This window comes from Gossypium hirsutum, chromosome A06, assembly GCF_007990345.1.
Source record: "Gossypium hirsutum isolate 1008001.06 chromosome A06, Gossypium_hirsutum_v2.1, whole genome shotgun sequence".
Classification (NCBI taxonomy): Eukaryota; Viridiplantae; Streptophyta; class Magnoliopsida; order Malvales; family Malvaceae; genus Gossypium; species Gossypium hirsutum.
The window spans coordinates 26,148,804-26,175,958 of NC_053429.1; the positions used below are offsets into that span (position 1 = coordinate 26,148,804).

General features: G+C 36.1%; 1 non-coding gene across 1 annotated transcript; it reads right to left on the bottom strand.

Moving 5' to 3' along the window:
• Positions 1–20,409: 20,409 nt before the first annotated feature.
• LOC121231191 (small nucleolar RNA R71) lies at positions 20,410–20,516 on the bottom strand. Its single transcript, XR_005929258.1, has one exon. It is a non-coding gene; the product is annotated as a small nucleolar RNA R71 (small nucleolar RNA).
• Positions 20,517–27,155: the final 6,639 nt, after the last annotated feature.

Consider the following 27,155-nt stretch of genomic DNA (forward strand, 5'->3'; position numbering starts at 1 on the left):
TGTTTAAAATTTATTGTCTTTTTGGTGAACATTAAAAGTTTAATCAAGTGGAATACAACTGTTTAGCATAAAAAAAGTCATCTCTTTATTATATATATGATTTAGTCCTATGAATTGAATATTTTAAATTTCTTTATTTTCCAATGTGTATTTTCAATGGTAAGTTTATTTTCTTTTGTTAATTTTATGTGATTTTTTATTTTTTAAAATGCTATGATGTGACACATATCTTTGTATAATTAAACTTCCTTTTTTTTTTCACATTTAGAAAGATAAAAAAGAGAAAATTTACAATATTTATCTAATTGCAAAAAATGTCGAAGTACATATCATCACACTTGTAAAAAATAAGTCGCTTTAAATTTGAAGAAATTAACGAAAAGAGTTTACTTCATTAATGAAAACGTATATATCCAAAAAGTAGAATCACTAAAAATGATTAATTTATATTATAAGAACTAAACATACTAAAAATGTATTGTATAGGGAGCTTCTATAGAAGTTGACCATTAAATTTTAAAAAAAAAAACTTATTACTAATGTTTCAAGAGGATTGTTGATACAAGTTGTCAATAAGAAGGATAGGATGGTGCATAGGAATATTGGTTCACTATCTGTAACAATTTATTTTTAGTTAAATCAGAATAGTGATTTTGGAACCACAAATCTGATATCAAAATATTTATTTTATTATTTTAATGTCTACATTATGATTGTATGATTGTGTGAAAATTTCGTTAAGAGATTTTATCGTTTGAATGCTTAATTTGATAAAAAGTACTAAATCGCGAAAAATGTAAAACTTGTGTTCTATTAGTTAAAGGTGCCTAATAGCTATAGAACCTTAAAGTAAAAGTCCTTATATGGTAAATAGCCAATAATATGATAGTCGATGATAATGGTTTGGTAATGTTGTAAATTGAATTATTTTTTAAGGTTAATTTTGTAATTAGATAAAATAAGTTTAGTGTAAATAATAAAAGATGAAATAAAATATCATCTTCTTCATAATTTTTAACCTAAGAATCATCCACCGTTGTTGAGAAAGGGAGAGAGCATTCGGCCAACATTTTCTTAAGCATATCAAGAAAAGCGAAATTCAGATTTAGATCGGGGGAAAAACAAAGTATCAGACTAATTAACTTATTTTTTCGTTTTTGCAATCGAGGTAAGTTCGTATTTTAACAAACATTATTATAATTGTGTTTTAAATGTTTTAATATTGAATAAATTGTGAATACGACCTTGCAGACATATTTGACGTTGATTCGAAAAAAGTGAAATCCTGGTTGAACCTTAGGAGGAGATTAGGATACGAATGATATGTAATTAGAGATTATGTGATTTGGGTGCTGGTCCGTACGTCCTACCGGTGGCTGAGTTATCCAACATGTGTTGCGGATACTCGTCAGCTTGTGTGAGCAGTACTGTGTAGTTTCGTCATGACCGTTAGCTTGTGTGAGCAGACCTGTTGATAGCTCGAGAGTGAGCATTATATGTGATATGAGATTGAGATAGCCTCGGCTATATATGTGGCACTTAGGGTGCGAGATTCCAAGTATCCGATAGTATTCTAAATGGTTCAACGGGTATATTAGAGATGTGGTTGAATATGAATTTGATACGAGACGGTACAAGTATATACATGAACAGTATAAGCATTGAAATGAGAAAATTTATGAAATTCATAATTAACTTGGTGAATGAAAATGTGGTAGGTTGGTGAAACATTATGAGATATGTTATATTATGTTTAAATTTCTTAAATTGTGTATATATGGTAAGTTGCGTTATACTTTTATACAAACTTACTAAGCTTTATAGTTTATATTGTTTATTTTTTCGTGTTTTACAGTGAAATCAAAGCTAGCTCGGATTTGGGAATCGTCGGAGACCTCATCACACTATCAAGCTATCACTTTGGAACTTTTAAATCTATGTTTTTTGGATATATGGCATGTATAGGAGCTTTGGTCATTTTGGTATATAGTTTGGTAATGAATTTAACCATTTGGATTGGCTTGTAAATGTTTAGTGTTTGACTTTGTATATAGCCATGAGATTTGGCTTATTTTGGTTGATTTGGTTGTGTATATATATATGCAAATCGCCTTTTTCTTATGTTGATAATTGCTATGCAAATGATGTGGTAAATGGTTGATATTTGAGAATTGGCATGCTTATGAGTTTAGGCAAAATGATGCATAATTGGAAGTGTCCACATTGATGATTTGTGAAAGTGAGGTTTGGTATGAAATTGAATGGCATATTGTGGTATTTGTGTGCCTTGTATATATTGATATTGAAATGGTATGATTTATGCTTGGTTGAGGTTGGTTGAATGCCTATTTATGCCATATTATGTGTTATTTGGTTTGGTATAAGTGTATGCAAATTTGGGAGGCAAAATGGCTTGGTAGATAGCCTATTTTTGTCCACACAGGTAGAGACACGGGTGTATGTCTCAGCCGTGTGTGACACACGGTCGAGTGACACTGCCGTGTGTCCATTGGTGTGTAAATAGAAATCAAGTCAGTATGCTCTACACGGTCCAACACTCGGGTGTGTGACTTGGCCGTGTGGCATAAGTCAGTATACCTTACAGGTTTGGCATGGCCTAGCACATGGCCTGGCACATGGACGTGTGAGGCCATTTTGAAGGGCGCATGGACCCAAGTCAGAGAGTTACACGGGGTTGGACATGGGCTGAGACATGGCCATGTGATCCCATTTGGAATGTCCACACGGCTTGTGACATGGGCGTGTGTCCCCTGTATTTTGTAAAATATTTTAAGTGTTCCAGAAATTTCCTGAGTTATCAGTTTAGTCTCGAACCTCCCCGAATAATGTTTAAGGCCTTGTAGGCTCGTATTAGGGACAATGTCAATGATGTTCAATGATAAGTACATGAAATTTGAAAATGTATGTGAATGTATGTTTAATTGTATACTATGTCCGATACTGCTCCGTAACCCTATTTCGGCGTTGAATACAGATGAGAGGTGTTACACCATCTCCTTAATTGGACTTGATAGATGGCATATTAGTCTTTCAATCAGTTTGCTCATTTTCGATTATACTAAGGACATGTTTAGTTTCGTCTACTAATATAAGTTATCTTTTCATATTACAATCTGACCACATAATACTACTTAATTTTAGTTTAAATATTAGAAAATTAGTGAGCCAATATTTGCTTCTATTTTGCTTTGAATGCGAAAACCACATGATTCTCAATTGGACTTGATAGATGGCATAATAATGCATTCCATGAATTATTTTATTAACTAATTTGTTGGAAAAAATTTCAAGTTTAAAACCAATATACTACACTTAGGGCATCTGATCCAACAGTATCCCACTTGCCCTAGTGAAGTAGAAGATTCATATTCTGAATTCCCATGCTCTCTACATGATTCTCAAAACTCCTAGATAGTAGAGTCTTGTTAAAAGACTCCGCAAGGTTGTCCACGGATGTGACTTTGACTACATCCATGATTTTGTCTGCAATTACTTCCTTTATGATATGATACTTTTATTAATATGGTTTGTCTTCTTGTGGTTTCTGGTTTCCTTGATATTAGCTATTATCGGACTGTTGTCATAATACAAAGTGATAGCTTTTTTTCATACTAGGAATGACTTCAAAATTCATAAGGAACTTTTGAAGCCACATTGCTTCTTTTGTAGCCTCAAAAGCAGCCACATATTCAACCTCCATAGTGGAGTCAGTAGTACAACCCTACTCATCACTTCTCCACACAATGGACCCGCCGCCTAGGATAAAAACACAACCCGATGTCAATTTTCTTAAATCCTGACACATTTGGAAGTTAGAATCAATATATCTGACAGAAGTAAGTGCTGGATTTGGTAGTGTAGTATTTTCATCTATATAGGCTTGTAATTTTTGAAACAAATTGGTTAATAAAATTATTCATTAATCACATTAATACCTTTTGTATATTGTCCTCATGTGTTTTTTTTTCATGCAAAGCAAAATAGAAGCAAATATTAACTCATTGGTTGTCTAATATTTAAATAATACTAAGCGGTATTACGTGGTTGGATCGTAAAATGGAAAGACAACCTATATTAATATATGAACCTAAACATGTCTTTAGCCTAATCGAAAATGAGTAAATTGATTGAAATACTAATATGTCATCTATCAAGTCCAATTGGGGAGATGCCTTATCTTGCACATTGAAATGAATGACTCCTAGAAAATAGAGACATAGATGTTAGAAAAAATCGAGTTTGAAAATGATTTTCTTGCACAGCGAAATATTAAAATTTTGAAAATCGACTCGGTTTGTGATATTTATAGCAATAAACCTTAACCAAATGCATACTTGTGTTTTTGGCTTAGCGGATGTTCATTATTCCTGCTTTTCAACCAAACGATCTTCTTCGTTATTCTTAAACCACGAACTATTTGAATGTGGGGTCGAACCAATTGAATTGAAACATAGAACTTGAAAAAGTTTTCTCTCTTTTATTTAGGGTGAAAACAAAAACTCTCTCTTCTTTAATAGAAACCAGTAGAATTATTATTTTGGAAAAATATATTTAATATGAAGGAATAAATTCTCCCTTTTTTTTCGGTAGAGTTGTAACAACTCATTTTCAGTGAAATTGGAACAATAGTTTCGGGACTACAAATCTGAGCTGGAAAGAAAATTTATTTTGGTATTATTGCATGATCTGCATTATGATAGGAATGTCATATGAAAATTCTGATAAGAAAATTATACTGATTATGTGTTTAATTAGGAAAAGGACCAAATTGCATAAAATGCAAAAGTTGAATTCTAGTAGCTATAACTATCAAATAGCTAAGGAATTCAAAATTTTAGGTTCTTATATGGTAATTAGACCATAAAGAAAAGTTAGTAGATATTTTTGATGAATCATCCATGGAAAGTTAGAAAAAGGCAATGACTAATTGGAATGTGAAAAAATTAATGGATGATAAATAATTAAATAGAAATAATATCATTTTATATCTTTTTCATCCCCAAAGATTCTATGGAAACCCTAGGAGAGAGAAAGAAAACTAATCAAGCTTAATTAGTAATTTTTATATTTTTGAGATTAGGATAGCTTAATCTATCCATTTTGGGGATTAATTAGAAAAGATATCAAATTACCAAAGTTTTTCCATTGATGAATATGCTGAAATTTTGAAATTTATGGTAGAAAATGAAAGGATGTTGATAGATAAAAAACTTTTATAAAGTGAATTTTGATGAAAATATGATTTAGGGATTAAATTTTAAAGATGTAATAGTTATGGAAAAATTATGAATTTTGTGGAACACATGTGCTGTAAAAGTTATATGAGGCTCAGAATAAGGATTAAATTGTAGGAATTTCAATTTCTGAGCCTAGGGATGAAATCGTCATTTGTGAAAAGTATAGGCGCAAAATAGTAATTTTGCCTAGGCTGTGAATTGAATTAAATTGAGTATGAAATAGATTAAAATGATGTTAAATTTATTTATATAGATCCTGAAAGACCTAATACCGAGTTGGATTGAGGAAAACAAAAAGTTTCGGATTTATAGATTTTGTGTACGAACAAGTATAGAGGTAAGTTTGTGTAACTAAATTGTGTACATTTATATATTTGAATTAAATGTTATATATGTGAATTGTATAATTGTCATGTATTTGAAATTGATTGAATATCCGATAATGCTCGATAAATGTCAAATCCCTTTTGAATAAATGAAAGTCAGTGATACAACATTTTTCGTACTGGCTGTGGTTCAACATATGTTGCGGACACAACGTAGCTCTTATGAGTGTCCTGTTATAAGCCCTCTTGAGCTTCCCGTTATATTGTTCAGCGAGTTTCTCATTATAGCTCTTCGGGGTGTCCCGATAGGTTGTGATCCTACATTTGTTGTGGACACACCTCAGCTCTTATGCATATCCCGATTAAAGGTTCTTTGTGAACTTCCAGTTAATTGGCTCTTTGTGAGCTTCCCGATAGTGCCCGCTTGAACTTCCCGATATTGGCTATCTGGAGCTTCCCGATATGGTTCTTTGTGAACTTCCTGATTATGGCTGTTATGAGCTTCCCGTTATATAGCCCGAATAATCTTCCCGATAGGCTCTTTATGAGCTTCCCGAAATGGCTCTGTGTGAGCTTCTCGTTACAAGGCTCGAGAGGTGCTTCACGATTATGTGCCCTAATTGGGTACCCCTGGAAATGAATTGATGAATTATAGTAGTGTACACTAAAGTGTACTATATGAGCGTATCCATCGATATTTCAAATAAATTCAACGGGGAAAGTTCTGACATGGAAAAATGAACTTGAAATAATTTTTCATTAAAATGTTTATGTAATATGGAATAATGTTATGGAAAACATATGTATATGAAAGATGTTAAATGATGAGCTCATCCATATTCTTGGTATTATATGAGTTACTTGACTAACATGATTTGTAAAGTTGTGTTTTAGGCTATAAGCCAAATTGCTTGGATGTATTATTGTATGTTTATCTTAAATATAAATATATGGTAAGTTAAGTTCTTGTTATACGAACTTACTACGGATTAAATGCTTACTAGATTTTCTTTTCTCTATTTTATAGTGCTCAGAAGATCGTAAAGGTTAGAGATCGGTCAAAGTATCATCACACTATCCTCCAGCTTGTTTTGGTATAAAAATTAATCTTATTTTGATATAATGGCATGTATAGGTTAACTTGACCTATGTTGGTATATAAATAGTAGTTTGTAACTTAGCCATTGGAATGGCTAAAATGGATTATTTTGATATGATATTATAAGGTTATATATGTCATGTTTAACATATATGTATGTGGTTGGTTAGATTAAATTAGAGTAAAATATAAATCATCACAAGAAGGTAAGTTTGATCATATGAATATGTAATACTATTTCAGATATACTAATGATGTTTGCTTGATTTATATGATTTGAATTGGTTGGAAAAGTATATGCAAATGTTGTTGTAGGTTGAAGGTTAAATTTGGGTGAGAAATAAGACTAGGAAATGACCTTATTTTGTCCATAGGGGTAGACACACGGGCGTGTGTCTTGACCGTGTGTGACACACAGCCTGGCACATGGGCATGCGGATTGGCCGTGTGTTCCCTGCATCTTAAAATTGAGAAACAAAATGTTTAGAATCGGGCACACGAGCAGAGACATGAGCGTGTGTTTCAGCCGTGTGTACTACACAGCCAGAACACGGGTGTGTATCTTGGCCTTGTGAAACCTGCACCTAATTTGTGAAAATTAAATTGACCACACGGCCTAGCACTCAGGCCCCGATTTTGGGGTTAGTCAGAATAGTGATTTTAGAACCACTAAACTAAGGTCGAGGAAATTATTTTAAATATAATTTTATGTATTTTAGCATGATTAGATAAGTACATGAAAATTTTGGTGAATTAATTTTAGCAATTGCTTGCCTAATTGTGAAAAATGACTAAATCACATAAAGTGAAAAAGTCCTATTTTGTTTGATAAGAGTGTCAATTAGCTAAAGAACCTAAATTGGGGGCCTTAAAGAGTAATTAGACCCTTAGAGAATAGGGTGGCCGGCCATAGGGGGACAAATTGATGGGAAAGTCAAAATTAGGTGGTGTTTTGAGAGGGGATTTTGAGAGCTTAAAATATCAGCCATTAACATCTCTTACAAGTAAGTCATTTATAAGGTTATTCTTGATGATTTTTGTATTTTTGGACTCATTGTAACATAAGCTTTCTATGAAGGGGATTATTTTGCAAAATGGTTGAGAGATTAGGGTTTTTCCATGAAAGCATATGTGTAGTTTTTTGAAATTTTATGGAAGAACATGAGTATTAGATGTGTAATAAACAACTTTTATGAAGGGGTTTTTCATGAAAACCCTAATAGAGACTTTTTGCATAAGTTGGAAATTTGTTGATAAATGTGAGAAATAATGGAAATTTTGGATTGCTTCTAGTATAAAAATTAATCAGCTAGGCTTATAATATGAAGAAATTCGATAAAAATCGATTTTCGAGCTTAGGGGTAAAATGGTCATTTTTGAAAGTCTAGAGAAAAAATAGTCATTTTTCCCAATTATGAACTTTCAGGCATCTAAATTGATATATTGATGAAATAAATGAATTTTATTAATTTGGATCAAGAGAAACGTGATTTGGGTCTTGATCGGGGTAAGAACAAAGTTTACGAGGATTAAGCTCGTCTTCATCATTTTGTATCGAGGTAAGTACATATGTAAATAATGTTTTATTGAAGCTTACTTTGGTATATTTTAATAATATACATGTGTAATTAGCTTATTTTTGTTATGTATCTAAATTCTAATTGTTGCCATGAATGTTTAAATGACATGTTATGCGAGTAAATTACAATGTGAGCAAATGTGATGCTATTCGATTAGATATGAAGTCCTGTTGAACCTTAGGCACAGCATAGGATACAAAGGGGCATGTTATGAAAATTATATGGTTTGAACTCATGAGTTGAGTCTAAGTCCATGAGATAAATGCTATAGGTAACGTGGGTCCAGGTACTGACTTTGTGTACAGACTCGTGACTGGCTCAATGAGCATACGTTACATGATAGCTATGGGGTCTGAGTCCTGACTTGATAAAAAGACCTGTGAGTAGCTCAAATATGAGTGTTTCATAGCACGAGGTAGCCTTGATTTCTTATATGGCATTTAGATGCAAATTCCTCCCGTATCCATATGTATGTCGAGAGTTCAACGGGTAACCCGAAGATTTAGTTGGTGAATACTTTGATGAGGTATGTATACCGAACTCATGGTTAGGACCTGAGTAAAGACCTAGGTGTATTAAGTATACATGAATGAAAAGAAGAGTCAGATAGAGACGTTAAGTGATTTATATCGTTTAAGCATGACAAGCTACCGTTGGATGAATATGATTTTTTTTATAATTACACTTTATTTGCATATATGTACTTACTAAGCTCCTACGCTTACCCTCCTTTCTTTTCTTTCCTGATAGTGCCACCAAGCTAGCATCGGGGATCCAGCGACATGAAAAGTTTCGATGACACTATCACTTAAGACCTTGGTATAACTAGTTTCATTGTTATGTTTTCTGGCATGTATAGGGACTCGAGTCTTTGTTTAGTGTTTTGTTAGTTAGCCATAATGTGTTGGCTCATATGATGAATATGATACTCATTTTGTACAATGTAACACCCCAAACCCGACCCGGACATTATGGCCAGATCCAGGGTGTCACATTGAAGTGTTTTATCGAAAACCTTGTTTTCATTGAAAACCCTTCCTTAAAATGAGAACCTTAATTAACTTATAAAAACTCTCTTTCAATCGCGAAAGCTTGTTTAAAACATATGATTTATGAAAACCTGTCATTTTAAAATTAAGTTGCGGAAACGTAGAAAAACAAACTATGGTTCAGGAAACCCATGTTCAACTTCTCATAATTGCAACGCATAAAATAACAATCCAAATAATATTAAAAGGGAAGGCCTTATTACATTCCAGTCTGAAATTACTTAATAAACTAGAAACTATATGCTCTTTTTAAAAAAACAAGTCGAAGTCGTCTTGCTAGCTAGCCACCTCCGAGTCCCTCCAAACATCGAACCTTCTACTAAGCATCACCTGAGAAAAATAAAAGACGGGGTGAGTTTTCGAAAACTCAGTGTGTAAAACTCTCGACGAGTAATAAGCACTCATCAATCCATAAAATCATACATGCAATGCAATGTAGTGTAACCCACCCCAATAATCCAACCGCTACACACTAACTCCGTCTCCCGGTACACATCATGTGGGGATATAAATATCAAACCATCCATACGATACACATCAATGGTAGCCCGGTTGTGGTACTACCTTCATTGCAGCAAGCTACGAATCACATATTGAGCTTAATAGCCGTCGGTGGATCCATAGTTGTCAAGCAACCATGCGATCCTCATATACTTTTTCCATTCCATAATTCCCAATCCATAAGCAACCTAAACATGATATTGTATGTATGCAACAGATATACATGTAACATCCATAAATCTTACATTCAACACATAAGGGTATTTTGGTCATTTTCGCCCTTAGGGGCATTTTGGTAATTTCTCTTTATTAGGTTTATTACTTACCTTGGCCCGTTAACAAGTCCTCGTTGGCTAAAGTGAATAGATACTATGCACTAGGTAGGATTCCAGAGAAGAGAAGGTGAGTCATTAAGACCGCTTAAGTACCAAGCTCTTCCTAGATCCAATCCTAAACATGCATATACCCATTACCACACCTTAACCTTATGACTCGTCCACGGTCGCAATTAATTAATTAAGTTTTATGTCAATTAAACAATTATTAGATACTAGGCCAAAACCCATTACAGGGCCCAAACAAGTCTACATACATGCATATGGCCCACTAGGACCAATCTCATTCATATGGTCCATTAGGCCCAAATCACATTCATATACATGCTTTCATATAATTTCCATCATTTAACATCAAGTTGCCAATTTTGCCTATTATGGGCGCAACAGCCCATCGGGCTCACTTAGCCCATTCTGGCCCGGTTGGCCAAAACATGACCCAAGTCCATGGAATCTCCCATGGAGCGTCAAATAACCTATAGGTTTCCCCCTTACGAGTGTTCTCGCACTCGTAAGACTATCGTAGCCAAACTTTCATCTTTTCAGCATTTCGACTTTTGTTGATCTACTGTGTGTGTGCAGTATATGTGCACACCTGGTAATAATGCGTGCTGCGATCCCCTTAGCCACAAACCTACAATCAATATCACTCAAGGATTAATCTCACATACTTATCGAATACTTTTACCAAAAGCTGAAGTCTCACCTTAACCTTACCTGAAACGCTAAGTCTTAATAGCTTTTTCTTGATCACTAATCACACGTACTTCCTAGATCTGCATTAACCTTTATTGTTAAAAAAACATATTGGGTGACTTGTATCCAACACATGTCACCCTTTTCTACTAAAGCCTATTCGGCCAACCTTTACCGAAGTAAAGAACACTTACCAATATCTCACACCTAAAGAGCAAATCGGCAAGGATCCAAAAGACTGGGATTCGATACTAATCCTACCAAAATCGATTAGAAGAAGTAAGGGACAGAGTGATCTATACTAGCAAAACCGATTGAGAGAGCAAAACACTTACACTAGAATCGGTCGAAGTAGAAAGAGTAGTGGCGGGATAAAAGATACTCGACTCTTGAGTAGAAATCATTTAAAACCAGAGGTGAATCAAAAAGAGAACTTGAGTAAGGAAGAATGGAAAATCGGCACAAAGAAAAAAAAGGAAGAACAATGGATTTTTGGCTTTTAGATATTTGGAGAAAAAGGTGTTTTCTGGCAACAAGGTGAGGGAGAATTCAGCATTAGCCTGTCAACCTCACATTTGGCATCTATATATAGCCTCTAGTCAAATTTCCTATCCCTTAATCCCCTATTCAGCTCCACCTCTTTACACTCATCATCTCCTAATTTTTCTCCCTGATAACCCCTTAATCCCCTCCTTAAATTTCTCCTATTATCACTCCTTACAGAGTTTACATTCAACGCCACCATTGTCCATCCCTTAAGCAAAAATAAATCCTTCCTTTGAGCAAGGAGGGATTCAAACCCCTTACCTCCTTGCCTTGTATGTGATGCAACTTGCCACTCCACCATAAGGCATTCTTGTGTCCAATTCTTCCTTAATTTATTTAAAAGCCAACCTACTTTCCAACAAGGTTCTTTTAACAATTAAACCATAATTTCCTTCACCCATAATTTCGAACTCAAACCTTAGCCAAGACCTATTATCATATAATTTACACTTGACTAGGAATGTTAAGCACAATTTTTATCAAAATCGAAAAAAAAGAAAGTTCGGGATTTCAGGGTTTTTGGGGCGTTACATATAAGGCCATAGATGATGGTTAATACTCATTTTGATCTATAAATAGAAGATGATATTTTCATAGATGAGTAAATAGCATAAATGAAATGTTGTCCATTGTGGTTATTTTGGCTATGTGATGTGCCGTTATATTAGTATAGTGTGGTTTTTGTGCAGGTTACATAAGTAAGGTTGACAAAAAGGCTTGGTAAATAGCCTTATTTTGTCCACACGAGTAGGCACACGGGCGTGTGTCTAGGCCGTGTGTGATACACGGTTCAACACATGGGCGTATGATATAGCCGTATGTCCCCTGCACATAAGAATTGTAAGTCAATATGGTAGTAAACACACGGGCAGAGACATGGCCGTGTGTCTCAGCCGTGTGAAGGGTATGGCCTAGCAGATGGGCGTGTGCCTTGGCCGTGTAGCCCTTAAGGATTGCTGACGTCAGAAACGCCCAAGTTTTTTGCACATGGGCTAGGACATGGGCGTGTCATGGCCGTGTGAAGGACACGAGCCAGAGACACGTGCGTGTTTCAGGCCGTGTGAAAACCCTTGTAGGTTTGCATTTAGAATTAATTCCACACGGGTATAGGACACGAGCATGTCCCTATATTGCTTAAGCCATGTGAGCCACACGGGGTAATAGCACGACCATGTTGAATTGTCACACGGGCGTGTTGCCTCTCCCACAAGGACATGTGCCCCTATGTTAAGAGTTATTTTCAGAGTTCTTTAAAGGACTCGAATTGTTTCGGAATAGGTTCCAATGGATGTTTTGGGCTTAGTAGGCTCTTATTAAGGAGTTTATAAATAAAATTGAAAACGTTTTAATTTGACCATGTTTTGGTGTTATGAAAATGTCTATATGCATAAGTTTTAAGTTAGGTAATGCCTCATATTCCGACCTGGCATGGGGCACGGGTGTGGGGCGTTATAGCATAAGTTAGGGAGTTACACTGGTAAGGACACGGGTTAGGATACGGCCATGTGCCTCAAATCGAATGCCCACGCGGCTTGAGACATGGGCATGTCACTTGGCCATATGGGCCACACGGTCTACTTATACGGGCGTGTGACCCCTGTGTTAAAGAAAAATTTTTAAATTTTGCAAAAAATTCTCTAAGATCCCGGTTTAGTCCCGACTTGATTCTAATCATTAAATTAGGCCTCGAGGTTCTAATCAAGGGATGATATGAATAGTTTTAGATATGAATAGTAAATAACATGAATTATCTGTAATTGTTCTGTAAAGCCAGGTAATATTTTGTAACCTTATTCTAATGATGGATACCAGTTAAGGGTGCTACATGTATTGGTATCAGAGTTACGGTTTAGTCGATTCTTGGACTAACGTAGCAAGTATGAGTTTAGCTATACATGCCATTATATAATTTTTGATAGTGTGATATCTCCTGACCATTTTTTTAAATGTGTTTTTCATATTGTAATGTCATCCAACCAAGTTAGAGTTGATTCTGAGGAAGCTGAGAGTAATGCTCTAACTTCAGTTCAAAGAGCTGTATCTAGTAGTAGAAGGCTCGAATCTAAGGGCCGAGGTGAGGAGGCAAAATAAGTCTTCTTCTAAATGATGAATAAATGGTTTACAAAATTCATAAGAACAAATCCTGTTGTACAATAACCTCCTCCACCTGCTCTTCAACCAGTTCCTGAGATGCCACAAAATGTTGAACCTGTTAGCACTGGTAAACCTTTGGTAGATAAAATCTATAAATATGGGGCAGAAGAATTTAGGGCTATTGCTGATGATGATCTAGAAAGAGCTGAGTTTTGGTTGGAAAATAACTTCATAGTTCTAGATGAATTATCATGTACACCGACTAAATGTTTGAAATATGCAGTATCTTTACTAAAAGACATAGCGTACCATTGGTGGAATACCATAACTTTTGTTGTTCTGAGAGAAAATGTTACATGGGAATTTTTCCAAACTAAATTCAGAAAGAAGTACATTAGTCAGAGATTCCTGGATTAGATAAAGAATGAATTTTTAGAGCTCAAATAGGGAAACATGACTATATCTGAATATAAACGAGAATTCGTTAGATTGAGCAAATATGCCAGAGAATGGGTTCCGACTGAGGCTGATATGTGTAAACATTTTGAATAGAGCTAAATGAAGATATCAAGCTATTGATTGGAATTCTAAAATTAAACGAATTTTTTATATTGGTTGATCGAACACACAAAGCCGAGAAATTAAGTAAGGAAAAGAAGCAAGCAGAGAAAGAAACTTAGGTTTCTGGCAAGAGATTTATAGGCAAATCACAATCATCTACTTCAAAGAAATCAAAGAAGTACCATGATCGTTTTACCGCATCTGTGGGGTATTCTGGAAAAGAACGAAGCTCTCAATGCTCTAATCTAAGATCTCTGTCTCTATCTGTTTCCAGTGTAAAGAGTGTTGGAAGTCTTAAACCAAGATGCAAATATTGCAATAAATTGCATTTCGGGGAATGCTGTATAAGAAGTAGAGCTTGTTTTAGATGTGGGTCTTTTGACCACTATATTAGAGACTGCCCATAAAAGCCTGTAAAAGATACTATTTAGACCTCTAGACCAAGCAATCCTATTTTGAGAGGCAGACCACCTCGACACCCCGACAACGTTAGTGGTAGCCAAGGTGTGACTAAAGATTCAATAGAAAAATCTAAAGCCAGAGCATCGGTAAGAACATATGCTATACGTGCAAGAGAGGATGCTTCTGCACCTGATGTTATTACTGGTACATTTTCTCTTTTTAATACCGATATTACTATTTTGATTGATCTTAGTTTCACACATTCATACATATGCACAAATTTAGTGTCTGTTAAAAATTTACTTGTTGAATTCACTAACTTTGTGGTTAAAGTTTCAAACCCCTTGGGCCAATATGTTATGGTTGATAAAGTTTGTAAAAATTGCCTGTTAATGGTAAAGGGTTATTGTTTTTCGGCTGATATAATGTTACTGCCTTTTGATGAATTGGATGTGGTTTTGGGAATGGATTGGTTAACTTAGCATGATGCAGTGGTAAATTGAAATGCCAGAATGGCGAGTTACTCCCATTGAATCTGATAAACTGGATGAGTTATCTAATGTGATTTCAACTATATCGGCACTGAAATATATCTGAAAGGGATATGATGCTTATTTTGCATATGTGTTGATACTAAAGTATCTGAGTTGAAGATTCAGTCAGTGCCGGTTTTTTGTGAATTTTCTGATGTATTTCCGGAAGAATTACTTGGTTGACCACCAGTTTGAGAAGTGAAATTCTCTATAGACCTTGTTTGGGGGACAACACCGATATCTATAGCACCCTACAGAATGACTCCTACCGAATTGAAAGATTTGAAAGCAAAGTTACAAGAATTGATTGATAGAGGCTATGCTCGACCCAGTTTTTCACCTTGGGGTGCACCAGTTCTATTTGTAAAGAAGAAAGATGGATCATTGAGACTGTGTATTGATTATAGAGAATTGAATAAAGTCAAAATAAAGAACAAGTATCTATTACCTCGAATTGATGATCTATTTGATTAGTTGAAAGGTGCCACTGTATTTTCAAAGATTGATCTTCGTTCTTGCTAGTAACAACTACGGGTGAAAGAATCAGATGTTCCAAAGACAGCTTTCAGAACTGGGTATGGGCACTATGAGTTTCTTGTAATACCTTTTGGTTTGACAAATACACCTGCAGTATTTATGGATTTGATGAACATAATCTTCAGACTGTGTTTAGATAGGTTTGTGGTGGTATTTATTGATGATATTTTGGTATATTTTTGAGATGAAAATGAGCATCCCGAACATTTGAGATTAGTGTTGTAAACTTTGCGTGAGAAATAATCGTATGCCAAATTTAGTTAATGTGAATTTTAGTTACGAGAAGTTGGTTTTCTTAGACATATAATATCTGCAGAAGTATTCGGGTGGATCCAAATAAAATTTCAGCCATTGTTAATTGGAAGCCACCGAAAAATGTGTCTGAAGTCAGATGTTTTATAGGACTAGCAGGGTATTATCAGAGGTTTGTTAAAGGGTTCTCGATGATAGCTTCTCCGATGAATAAATTGTTGCAGAAAGATGTAAAATTCAATTAGTCTGATAATTGTCAATAGAGTTTTGACAGATTGAAAGCCTTATTGATAGATGCACCAGTGTTAGTTCAGCCTGAATCGGGTAAAGAATTTATAATTTACAGTGATGCATCATTAAATGGTTTTGGCTGTGTAATGATGCAAGAAGGTAAAGTAATAGCTTATGCTTCAAGACAACTAAAACCACATTAAAGAAATTACCGGATACATGATTTTGAATTGGCAGCCATTGTGTTTGCAATGAAAATTTGGCAGCATTATCTGTTTGGTGAAAAATGTCACATTTTTACTGATCATAAAAGTTTGAAGTATCTGATGTAGTAGAAATACCTAAACTTGAGACAACACAGGTGGCTTGAATTATTGAAAGATTATGATCTTTTCATTGATTAACATCTGGGAAAACCAATGTGGTTGCAGATGCTTTGAGCAAAAAATCCCTATTTGTTTTGCGAGCGATGAACACTCGAGCGTGTGACTTGGCTGTGTGACCTTATTTTGGTTGATGACGTCATAAACAGAGAGTTACATGGGCTGAGGACACGGGCGTGTCCCAAGCCATACGGACGTGTGTGACCACATGGCTACCCACACGGTCGTGTGACTCTCTAAAATAAGAAAATTTTCTAAGTGTCGAAAAGGTTTCGAAAGTTCTCGATTTAGTTCGAACCGCTTCCAATGTATGTTTTGGGCCTCGTAAGCCCTTATAAGGGACAATTTGCATGTGATTGAAAAGTTTGAAACTTGAACAAACTTTTATGGCTCAAATTTGTATGTTATTTTACGTTTAAGTCTAGTAATGCCTCATACCCTGTTTTAGTGTCAGATACGGGTAAGGGGTGTTGCACTTTTGATTACAGAATAGAGACTACTCTGTAATTTTCCTTTTCCTCAATTGCCTTCTTTTTGGTTTGGTTTTTGATCTAAATAATAATTAAATACAATCTATTAATTTCACATTTGGACTTTTTTGGTTTTTGGTGTTTTTAGTTTGATTGGGTTTTGGTTTTTGGTGTGGACTGATAAACCGTAAATTATACATATTTTTACCCCATGCTTGGCATACTTATGAATGATTTTTCCTTGGTTTTAGTGAATTTGATGCTCCTAATCCTTTAATTTAATGTTTTTATACTCAGGAGAGCTTAGGATAGCAAAAAGAGTGAGAAACGGGCCAAAAAAGGATAAATAGGTCTCAAAATAGTGTTACACACGGCCTAGGCACTTCCACACGGGTAAACCACATGCCCGTGTGAGGCACACGGGCAGTCCACACGCCCGTGTGTCATGGCCATGTCGACATTAATCCAAGTCAGAATTGCGAATGGTTTGATCACTTGCACACGAGCGAGGCACACGGCTGTGTCCCTGTCGAGCCTAAGTCTAGTTCTACTCGGAAAAGACCACTTTTGAGGTTTGAAAGCATTCTAAAGCCTATATAAACACCCTAGTAGAGGATTAGAGGGGACACATGGAGTTTGAAGTAGAAAATACTCGAGAACAACCATCGGAATCACCTCGGAGGCAGGATCTACATCAAGATTGAAGATTTCCATCCAATTTTCTAGAAGTTTTTTGGTTTTCTTTTTATGTTTTGTTGTTTTTCATACTTTGAGATGTTTTCCATTATTATTATGAACTAAACTCCCTAAAATACCTAAGGAAGATTAAACCTCTTTGATTTATATGATAAATACTTGTTCTTATTCTTAATTGTGAGTCTTAATTCTTGCTTTAAGATTCTAGGATATTAATTCAGGTTTTTGATGTGCTTATTCAGTGGACCAAAAGTCCCTGTTTAAGAGTAGATCATTCATAATTAAGCAGAGTTGCATGCAATCCTAGAGATAGGACGACATAAATCTATTGGATTAGAGTCAAACCTGATAAGAGAATCCATAGATCGAGTTAGTGCAATGATAGAGGTTTTAATTAGAAAGAGATTTCAATTAATCAACCTAGAGTCAGTTGTTTTTAGTCTCGAAAGGGATATTAACATAAATCAGGGATTTCTACGGAATAAGTCAAGTGAATAAATTGTCTAAGTCAAAGGTAATAAGTGAAGTCTAGATGGATTCTTTTTTGGGAATTGTCTTCTCCATTGGTTTTTCTAAAGTATTTTCCAACTTTCATCTCTATCGTAATCTTAGTTAAAAAAATTAGTTTAGTTTAAAAACACCCTTTAATTTTTAGGCTAGATAATAGATACATAGTAATTACTAGTACTTTTAGTCCTCGTGGATACGATATTTCTGGTCTTACCATAACTATACTACCTTTTGATAGGTGTGCTTGCCTTAAGCTGGATTCTTAGTTAGTTTCATGATTATCAAGTTTTTGGCGCCGTTGCCGGGGACTAATATATTATGAACGCTTAATTTTTATTCCTTTAGCCATTTTTATTTTTATTGCAATTTAATTTTATTTTTGCTTAAATTACTAAATTTTCTTTTAGTTACTTCTAGTAGGTTTTTATAGTTTATGACTAGAAGAAACCCGTCAGGACCCCTACTTTTTGATTGTGAGATCGAAAGCACAGCTCACAGAAACTGAAGAGAGATAAGGCGAAGCCTACGATACATAGAGGAATGACAAGAGGACGATATTAAAAACACAACCGAGGAGATGAATGATAATCAAAATAATCCGTTACCTCCTGTGGCTGTTGCGAACCTAGCAAATCAGGATCCTGCTCCTCAAACTATGTATGATTATGCTAAACCTACTTTAATAGGAGCTGAATCGAGTATAGTTAGACCTGCTATTGCTGCAAATAATTTTGAACTAAAACCTAACACGATTCAAATGATACATGATCGCTTGATTTCGTGATAGGTTTTAAATATTTATCATTAATCGTTCTTGAAACTAACTATTGTCATGATGTAGACAAGTGTACCTATCGAACAGTAGTATAGTTTTAGCAAGACCGGATTGTCGAACCCAAAGGAACTAAAAGTACTAGTAATGACTGTCTTTTTATTATCTAGCCTAAGAATAAATAGTTTTTGTTTTAACGAACTAATTATCTAAACGAAGAATTCACAGAGAATAGAATTGGGGAATTGCTTTTGGGAAAATCGATTGAATTAAGACAATACCTAAGAAAAATTCCACCTAGACTGTACTTGTTATTCTGGCTCCGAATCAAACGATTTATTCATTTAAATTTTTTTCGTAGAGATCCCTAAGTTATGTTATTTTCCCTATTCAAGACTAATAACGTCTAATTCCTAGTTTGAATAATTGAGACCTTTCTCTAATGAACACTCTAGGGTTACATTAACTGGATCTATGGATCCCCTTATTAGGTTTCATCCTAATCTGGCAAAATCTTATCACCCTATGTCTAGGCACGCAATCAACTCCGCTTAATTATGACAAATGTACTCTTAGACAGGGTCTATTCCTCCTCTGAATAAGAGCTTATCTTGAATCAGTATCCTGGGATATCAAAACAAGAATTAAGAACACAGAATTAAGAACAAGTTAAATATTTATCATACAATTCAGAAAATAATAACAAGATTCGTCTTTGGTTTCATTCCCCTTAGATGTTTAGGGGATTTAGTTCATAACTAAATAAGAAAACATCTCAGAATAATAAAGAATACAAAACATAAAGAAAACTCAAAACTCCTGAAGGGGAAATTAAGGAGAAATCTTCAGTCTTGATGATGAATCCGGCTTCTGAGATAGATCAATCGACTTTCTTGGAGTAATTCCTTACCCCCTATTCTCCGTCTCCTTTTCTTCCTTATCTAGGGTGTATTTATAGGCTTTGGAATGCCTAAGAACCCTCAAAATTAGCCTTTTCTGAATTGGACTCAACTTGGGCTCGGCAGGGACACACCTGTGTAACACGCCGATGTGCGGTTACTTCAGGCCGTGCTCGAGCCTGCCAAATTGACACGGCCGTGTGGGTTGCCCGTGTGAGTAAGTCCAGGCCGTGTTGATCTCGTACTTTGGCCCATTTTCTCTGTTTTTGGCCTGTTTCTCGTTCCTTTCACTCTTCTATGCTTTCCTAAGTATAAGACATGAAATTAAAGTATTTGGAGCATCGAATTCACCAATTCTAATGGAAAATCATCCATAAAATGCATTAAACATGGGGTAAAAATATGTATAAATTATGGTTTGTCAATACAACAGTTTGTTCAGTTTGATGGTTTGAAGGATGAGGATTTAAATACTCATTTAGCAAATTTTCTGGAACTCTGCGACACTTTTAAGATCAATGGCGTTTCTGACAATGCCATTCGTCTTCGGTTGTTCCCATTCTCATTAAGGAACAAAGCTAAACAGTGATTAAACTCGTTACCACGAGGGTCAATCACTACTTGGGAACAAATTACCGAAAAATTTTTACTTAAATATTTTTCGCCGGCTAAAATGGCTAAATTAAGGACTGATATCTTTTCTTTTGTGCAGATGGATTTAGAAACTCTTTATGATGTATGGGAGAGATACAAGGACCTATTGATAAGGCACCCTCGTCATGGGTTACCGCTATGGTTGCAGGTTCAGACTTTTTACAGCGGTGTGAACCCGTCAACAAGGAAACTTATCAACGCAGCCGCTGGTGGAACGTTAAACAATAAAACACCTGAAGAGGCTTACGAATTTATTGAAGAGATGTTATTGAATAAATATCAGTGGAAAGTCATGAGAGCGAAGTCGACGAAAGCTGCTGGTGTTTTCAACCTGGACACAGTTACTATGCTATCTAACTAGGTAGAACTTTTAAATAAAAAGATTGACGGTTTGTATGGTTCTACTCAGGTACATCCAGTGATGAGGTGTGATTCAAATTGAAGAGGAGTACATAACACCGAATATCAATGCTTCAACCTTACCACCGAGGAGGAAAAAGTCCACTATATGGGTAATAATAATTCTAGACCTGAAAATAACCCGTATAGTAACACTTATAATGCAGGTTGGAGGAACCATCCCAATTTCTCTTGGGGAGGTTAAGGAAATCAAAAACCACAAGACCCTTCCGGTTTTCAACAACCACCTTACCAACAGGAGAAGAATCCGAACCTTGAGGAGATGCTAACGAAATTCATCGCGGTATCCGAAACACGTTTCCAAAACACTGAGATAGCTTTGAAAAATCAGCAAGCGTCAATTCAAGGGCTCGAAACTCAAATAGGATAGCTTGCTAAGTTGATTTCCGAATGACTACAAGGTAGCTTGCTGAGTAATACTGAAACTAACCCAAGGGAACAGCTTAATACGATTATTGTTCGAGATGAAGAAGGGTTAGTTGAACCTGAACCAGAACCAAGGCAAGGACTTGTGGTAAGTAAAGGTAAGGATGAGGTGGACCATAGTGAGCAAAAACAAGTAAGTAAAGAATATAAACCTTGTGTGCCATGCCCCAGTGCGACAAGGAAAGACCACACGGACGAACAATTTGGTAAATTCCTTAAATTATTAAAGAAATTACATATTAACTTACCGTTTATTGAAGCTCTTTCGCAGATGCCAAACGCAGTTAAATTTTTAAAGGAGCTTTTAGTAAATAAGCGGAAGTTGGATGAGGCGTCGCATGTGGAGTTGAACGCAGTTTTCTCAGCCATTCTATAGAATAAGTTACCCAACAAGTTGAAAGATCCAGTGAGTTTTACGATTCCTTATTTAATTGGTAGTTTAAATGTTAACAATGCTTTGGCTGATTTAGGGGCAAGTATTAATGTCATGCCCCATAAAATGTTTAAACAACTCGGTCTTGGGAAACCCAAACAAACTAGGTTGAGCATTCAATTGGATGATAAAATAATTAGATTTCCTAGGGGTATTATTGAAGACGTACTGGTTAAAATATATAAATTTATATTCCCAGTTGACTTTGTTGTCTTAGACATGGATGAGGATAGTGACGTACCTTTTATTTTAGGACGACCCTTTTTAGCAACTGCTAGGACTATCATTGATGATGGTACAAGTGAACTGATACTTCGTGTAGGCGATGACACGATTACTCTCCAAGCTCGTGATTCTGCTAATATATCTAGCAATCGAGATGCTTCGGTTACATTAAATAATGTTACAACCCAAACTTCTTTGCAGGAGTCCCTTAGGAAGAACGTGATGGAGCCTCATTCTAATCCATGCCACAAAAATAGAGCAACTCACGGAGAACGAAGGCTTCAGATCGATGAACTAGATGAATGGCGAACACATGTCAAGGAGAAACTAAAAGCACATAATGAATCCAAGCGATACCATGATGAGCATAGGGATGAAACAACGAAATTTAAGGTCGGGGACAAAGTTTTGTTAGATAAAAAGGACCCCTGATTTGATACTTTAGAGCACAATACAGACGGAGTGACTCCCTTCACGGTATTGAACATCTTCCCACATGGTATAGTCGAGGAAACACATACTGCATTCAGAACTTTTAAGGTAAATAATACTCGACTTAGACCTTATTTTGGTAAAACTGATAGCAAAAGTGAGGAGTTTCAACTCCTCAATCCACCGTAATCCTGCGAATGAGAGGTAAGTCAAGCTTAGACTCTAAATAAACGCTTCTCGGGAGACAACCCGAGCACTAACATCACTAACTAGATTATTTTAGCTATTTTTAGTGCTTTTGTGTAGGTACAAAGGCTCATACGGCCTGGATGCACGGGCGTGTCCTTGGTCGTGTGAAAACAGGGCTAAAAATTCCTCAATTATCGAGCCACACAGTCATGAATTCGATCCACACGGCTGTGTGAAGCACACGGCTGGGATATACGGGGGTGTCCAAGGTCGTGTGAAAACTGGAACTAATTTTTCAAATTTTAAATAAGTCAGGGAGCCACACGGGCAAAGCAAACGACCGTGTGTTCAGACACACAGGCGTGTGGTATACCACACGGGCGTGGGAGAAGTGAAGGACTTGGCACACGGCCGTGCGACGCAACCATGTGTACCACACGGCCTAACCACACGACGTGTCCTCAGGCCGTGTGACGAGTGGGCAACAAAATTTCACGATAAACACGGGCTGGGAGCGAGCCATACGGGTGTGTGACACGGCCGTGTGGCCCAACACGGGTCTCACATGGCCGTGCCCCTTTTTAAACCCCCAAGCCCTAATTTCTTTTTTTTCTTTTTCTTCTCCAAAATCTCTCAACCCTGGCCGACTTAGCCCTCCTTCTCCGGCCACCTTCAGCTGCCGACCACACCAGTAGCACCCTCCCCCTCATTTTCTTCCTTCCTCCCCCTTCTTTTCACCTTCTTCTCCCCCGCAGGCCGACCCCTTCTCTTCCCTTTCTTCCTTTTCTCTTTCTTTTTCTCCTCTTTTCTTCCATTTTCTTCCCTACGTCCAACCGCAGGACCATCGCCACCCATTTCTCTGGCAAGCACTGACGGTTTTCCCTTTTACCCCTCTCAATAATAATAATTATTATTATTAGGAATTTTATTTCTATTTCTGTTATCTTTTTCTTTATTTTAGTTTTGTTTTATTATGCATTTAAGTTATTTTAAGTTTTGTCTTAATTTTAATTTTGTTTGCTACTGATTAGTTTAGGTTAATTATGTTTACATTGCTACTGCCAGATAAAAGATCCATATTTAGTTCATCATTTTGGTCATATCTATCCCCTGCTAATGCAAATAGTATATTGACTTATATTACCCATTTATCAACATATTGCTTATTATGCATTTTAGGACTGAATTCTACATCTTACAATTAAATTCTTTGTCATTTGTTATTTCCCTTTCGAATTTTGCATGTTTTACTATTTGAATATGCTATCTTAGGAATAGATTAATATTAAGAATTATTTACAATATTTATTTATTTATTTAATTCCTTCTTTTAGTTTTGTAGGCCTATAATGACAAACACACGAGGCAAGAAAATTGTTGTTCCCGCTTCAAAAAAGTGGAAGGGTCCTGGCACAACTTCATCAGGTGCCTCGACCGAAGCTCGCCACCCTCTACTTCGGTTCTCGTAAAGCCCACAGGATGACCTGTTTCAGCTGCGACGAGTACGACCATTAGGAGTGGGTCGATGTATTGATTGGGCCGCTTTGGAGCAGGTTCAACTTGCTCACCTAGCTCGCTTCCATCTTGATACTACCTCGTGGGATCGTTTCTTTTCAATTATCGAGCCTACCTATTCAGAGCTGACATTGGAGTTCTACACTGCTTTCCACCTACAGCACGTGAGGAACACACATGATGAAACTGGTACTATCATTTTTAGACTTGGAGGACTTGTCAGGCAAATGAGTGTACCCGACTTTGGAGCTGCTTTGGGCCTTTACATGGAGGAGTTCATGGCTTCCGAGAATTTCTTACAACTTCACCGCCACATACACTACTCGCCATCTTGCTGCTGGACTGACCTTACGGTGAGTATGGTTCCCAATGATGCAAATCGCTCAAAGGCAACTTTTCTTCCTCCAGCATTACGCTGCATTCATGCCATTTTGGCTCACACTTTGACTGGGAGGAGAGAGAGCACCGTAGTAGTTAGCACCACCGACGCATACTTTCTATGGAGTATGGCGGCTGGCCATGTATTTGACTTAGCATATTTTATTGCCCTCGCCTTTCCCCACCAAACGAATCGCCATAGGAGGGGCCCCATCTACCTTGGCCCTTACGTGACTCACCTCGCTCGACGCTTCGGTCTCTTCGACACTCCAGAGATGTCATCGACACTCACATTAGTCGGCCAGATGTCTCTGCAGGGAATTTCCAGCATGATCCACATGCGGATGATAGAGCGATGTCGTGGAGTCGACCCTCCTCAATAGAAACTCGTCCACTCTGCTGACCAGGATGAGCCAGAGGACATTACTGAAGATGTCCCTACCCCTCAAGAGGACCCAACCCCACCACCACCACCGAGTCATCGACCTTCTGCTGCCACTTTGACAGATTTATCTGAGTGATTCACTCATTTTGAGCAGCAGTGTTTCGAGCGATTCGACAGCATCGATGCCACTCTCTGAAAGATTTGCCACCACCTCCATATCTCTTCTCCAGCGCCACTGGCTCACGACTTTGATGATGAGGACCTTTGAGTCCCTTTTATTTTTCTTATTTTTATTCTTATTTTTTTAATTTTATTTTCCTTTATTTATTTTTGAAGACTTATGTTTTACGTTTTAAACTCTGCTTATCTTTATGGTTATTATCGAATTATCCCTTAATTCTCTTCCACAGTGGTGTTTATTTTCTTATTAATAACTCAGAATCTTGCCTTTCATTTGCTTTACCTACAATTTCCGCTCTCGCTAATTCGAGGATTTCATCCACAATTTCAGGGCAGCTTCACTTCTCACCCTCTCTTCTGATATTATATTTATATTGCTATTATATATCATTGTACATTGAGGACAATGTGCATCTTAACTGTGGGGAGGTTATTTATGTGATTATCAGAAATCCCTGAATTTTTATCTTTTCTCAAATAATCTTCTCACGTCATTATTAGAGTAAATTTTTGATTGATTTTTGATTTTTATTAATATGTTTCTAAATTAAATCATAGGTAACTGCGCATTGATTGTTTAAACTTTAAGACATTAGAGAATCAAGTATGATAATTTGAAACTTTTGAGAAGTAAAATTACTAGGTTGTTTCCCTGAATTGAGGTATTATCTTGAAGTTTTGAATTTACAGGATTGACATCAAATACCCATAATTTTCGTGAGATTTTGATCCTTTTAGAGCATATATCTTTCTTGCTCACTGATTTTATTGATTATGAGTGTGTCAACATTGATTTGTTATTCTAGAACTTGCATCGATTATACATGTCAAGACCACACCTTTGATTTGATATACGAAAATGATAAAGACATTTAGGTTTTAACCCATTTTTTCTCATAAAAAGCCTACATACACAATTGACCCTTAGTGAACCCCTTTGAGCTTAACAAACTATTTTTTTTAATTTATCCTAAATTTTAACCCCTATATCATTCTTTTTGATTCGTTGAGAATTTTTCCTAATTTATTGAGTCCCTTTTTGTCGAGATTTGATTTGGTTAATTGCCTAACTATTTTCTTTCATTCGAATCATTTAATTCTCTCTTATACTTGTACTTGTTCTTATTCTAAAATAATAAATAAAAAAATACATACATATATATTAGTAGTAATTCTTTGTTTTTAAGCGTAAGTATTTAATTCCATATTCTGAGAAGAAGCTCATGTTTATTCAATGGATGTTAGTTTTTTTTTCTAGTTAGGTAATTTATTAATTTAATCTCGAGTCTAACTGTCTTTTTCAGCTTGCATCCACACCTTTAACTCAAAGCCCCGTTACAACTCTTCAAAGACCTTTTGATTTGTGTATCATCTCATTTATAGTGGTGGAGATTTGATTTTCATGCAAGCCTATGATAATAACTTTTCATGTTTGACTAATGAGTGCTTAATCATTGAACCTTAAACACATTGAGTGATTTGAGTGAACCTTTAGTGAGGATGTCAATCAATATCAATTTGGAATTAAAGATAACTACTTAGATAAAGGGGGATGCCTATAATTTTATGATTAAAATGATCAACTTTGACTATTTGAAACTTTAATGTTCTTTTAGTTAAATTTTTAATGTATGATTACTTGTGAATTATTTAGAACATTATTGATGAGAATTATAAGTTGAGAAGAATTTATTTTGATTGTGAGTTGAGGATTTTGCTTGAGGACAAGAAAATGCTTAAGTGTGGGGATATTTGATAAACCGTAAATTATACATATTTTTATCCCATGCTTGGCATACTTATGAATGATTTTTCCTTGGTTTTAGTGAATTTGATGCTCCTAATCCTTTAGTTTCATGTTTTTATAGGAGAGCTTAGGACAGTAAAAAGAGCGAGAAACGGGCCAAAAAAGGGACAAATGGGGCTTAAAACAGTGTTACACACGGCCTAAGCACGTCCACACGGGTAAACCACATGCCTATGTGAGGCACATGGGTAGTCCACACACCCATTCGTCATGGTCGTGTCGACATTAATCCAAGTCAGAATTGCACACAGTTTGAGCACTTGCACACAGGTGTGGCACACGGCCGTGTCCCTGTCGAGTCCAAGTCTAGTTTTACTCAAAAAAGGCCACTTTTGAGTGTTTGTAAGCATTCTAAAGCCTATATAAACACCCTAGAAGAGG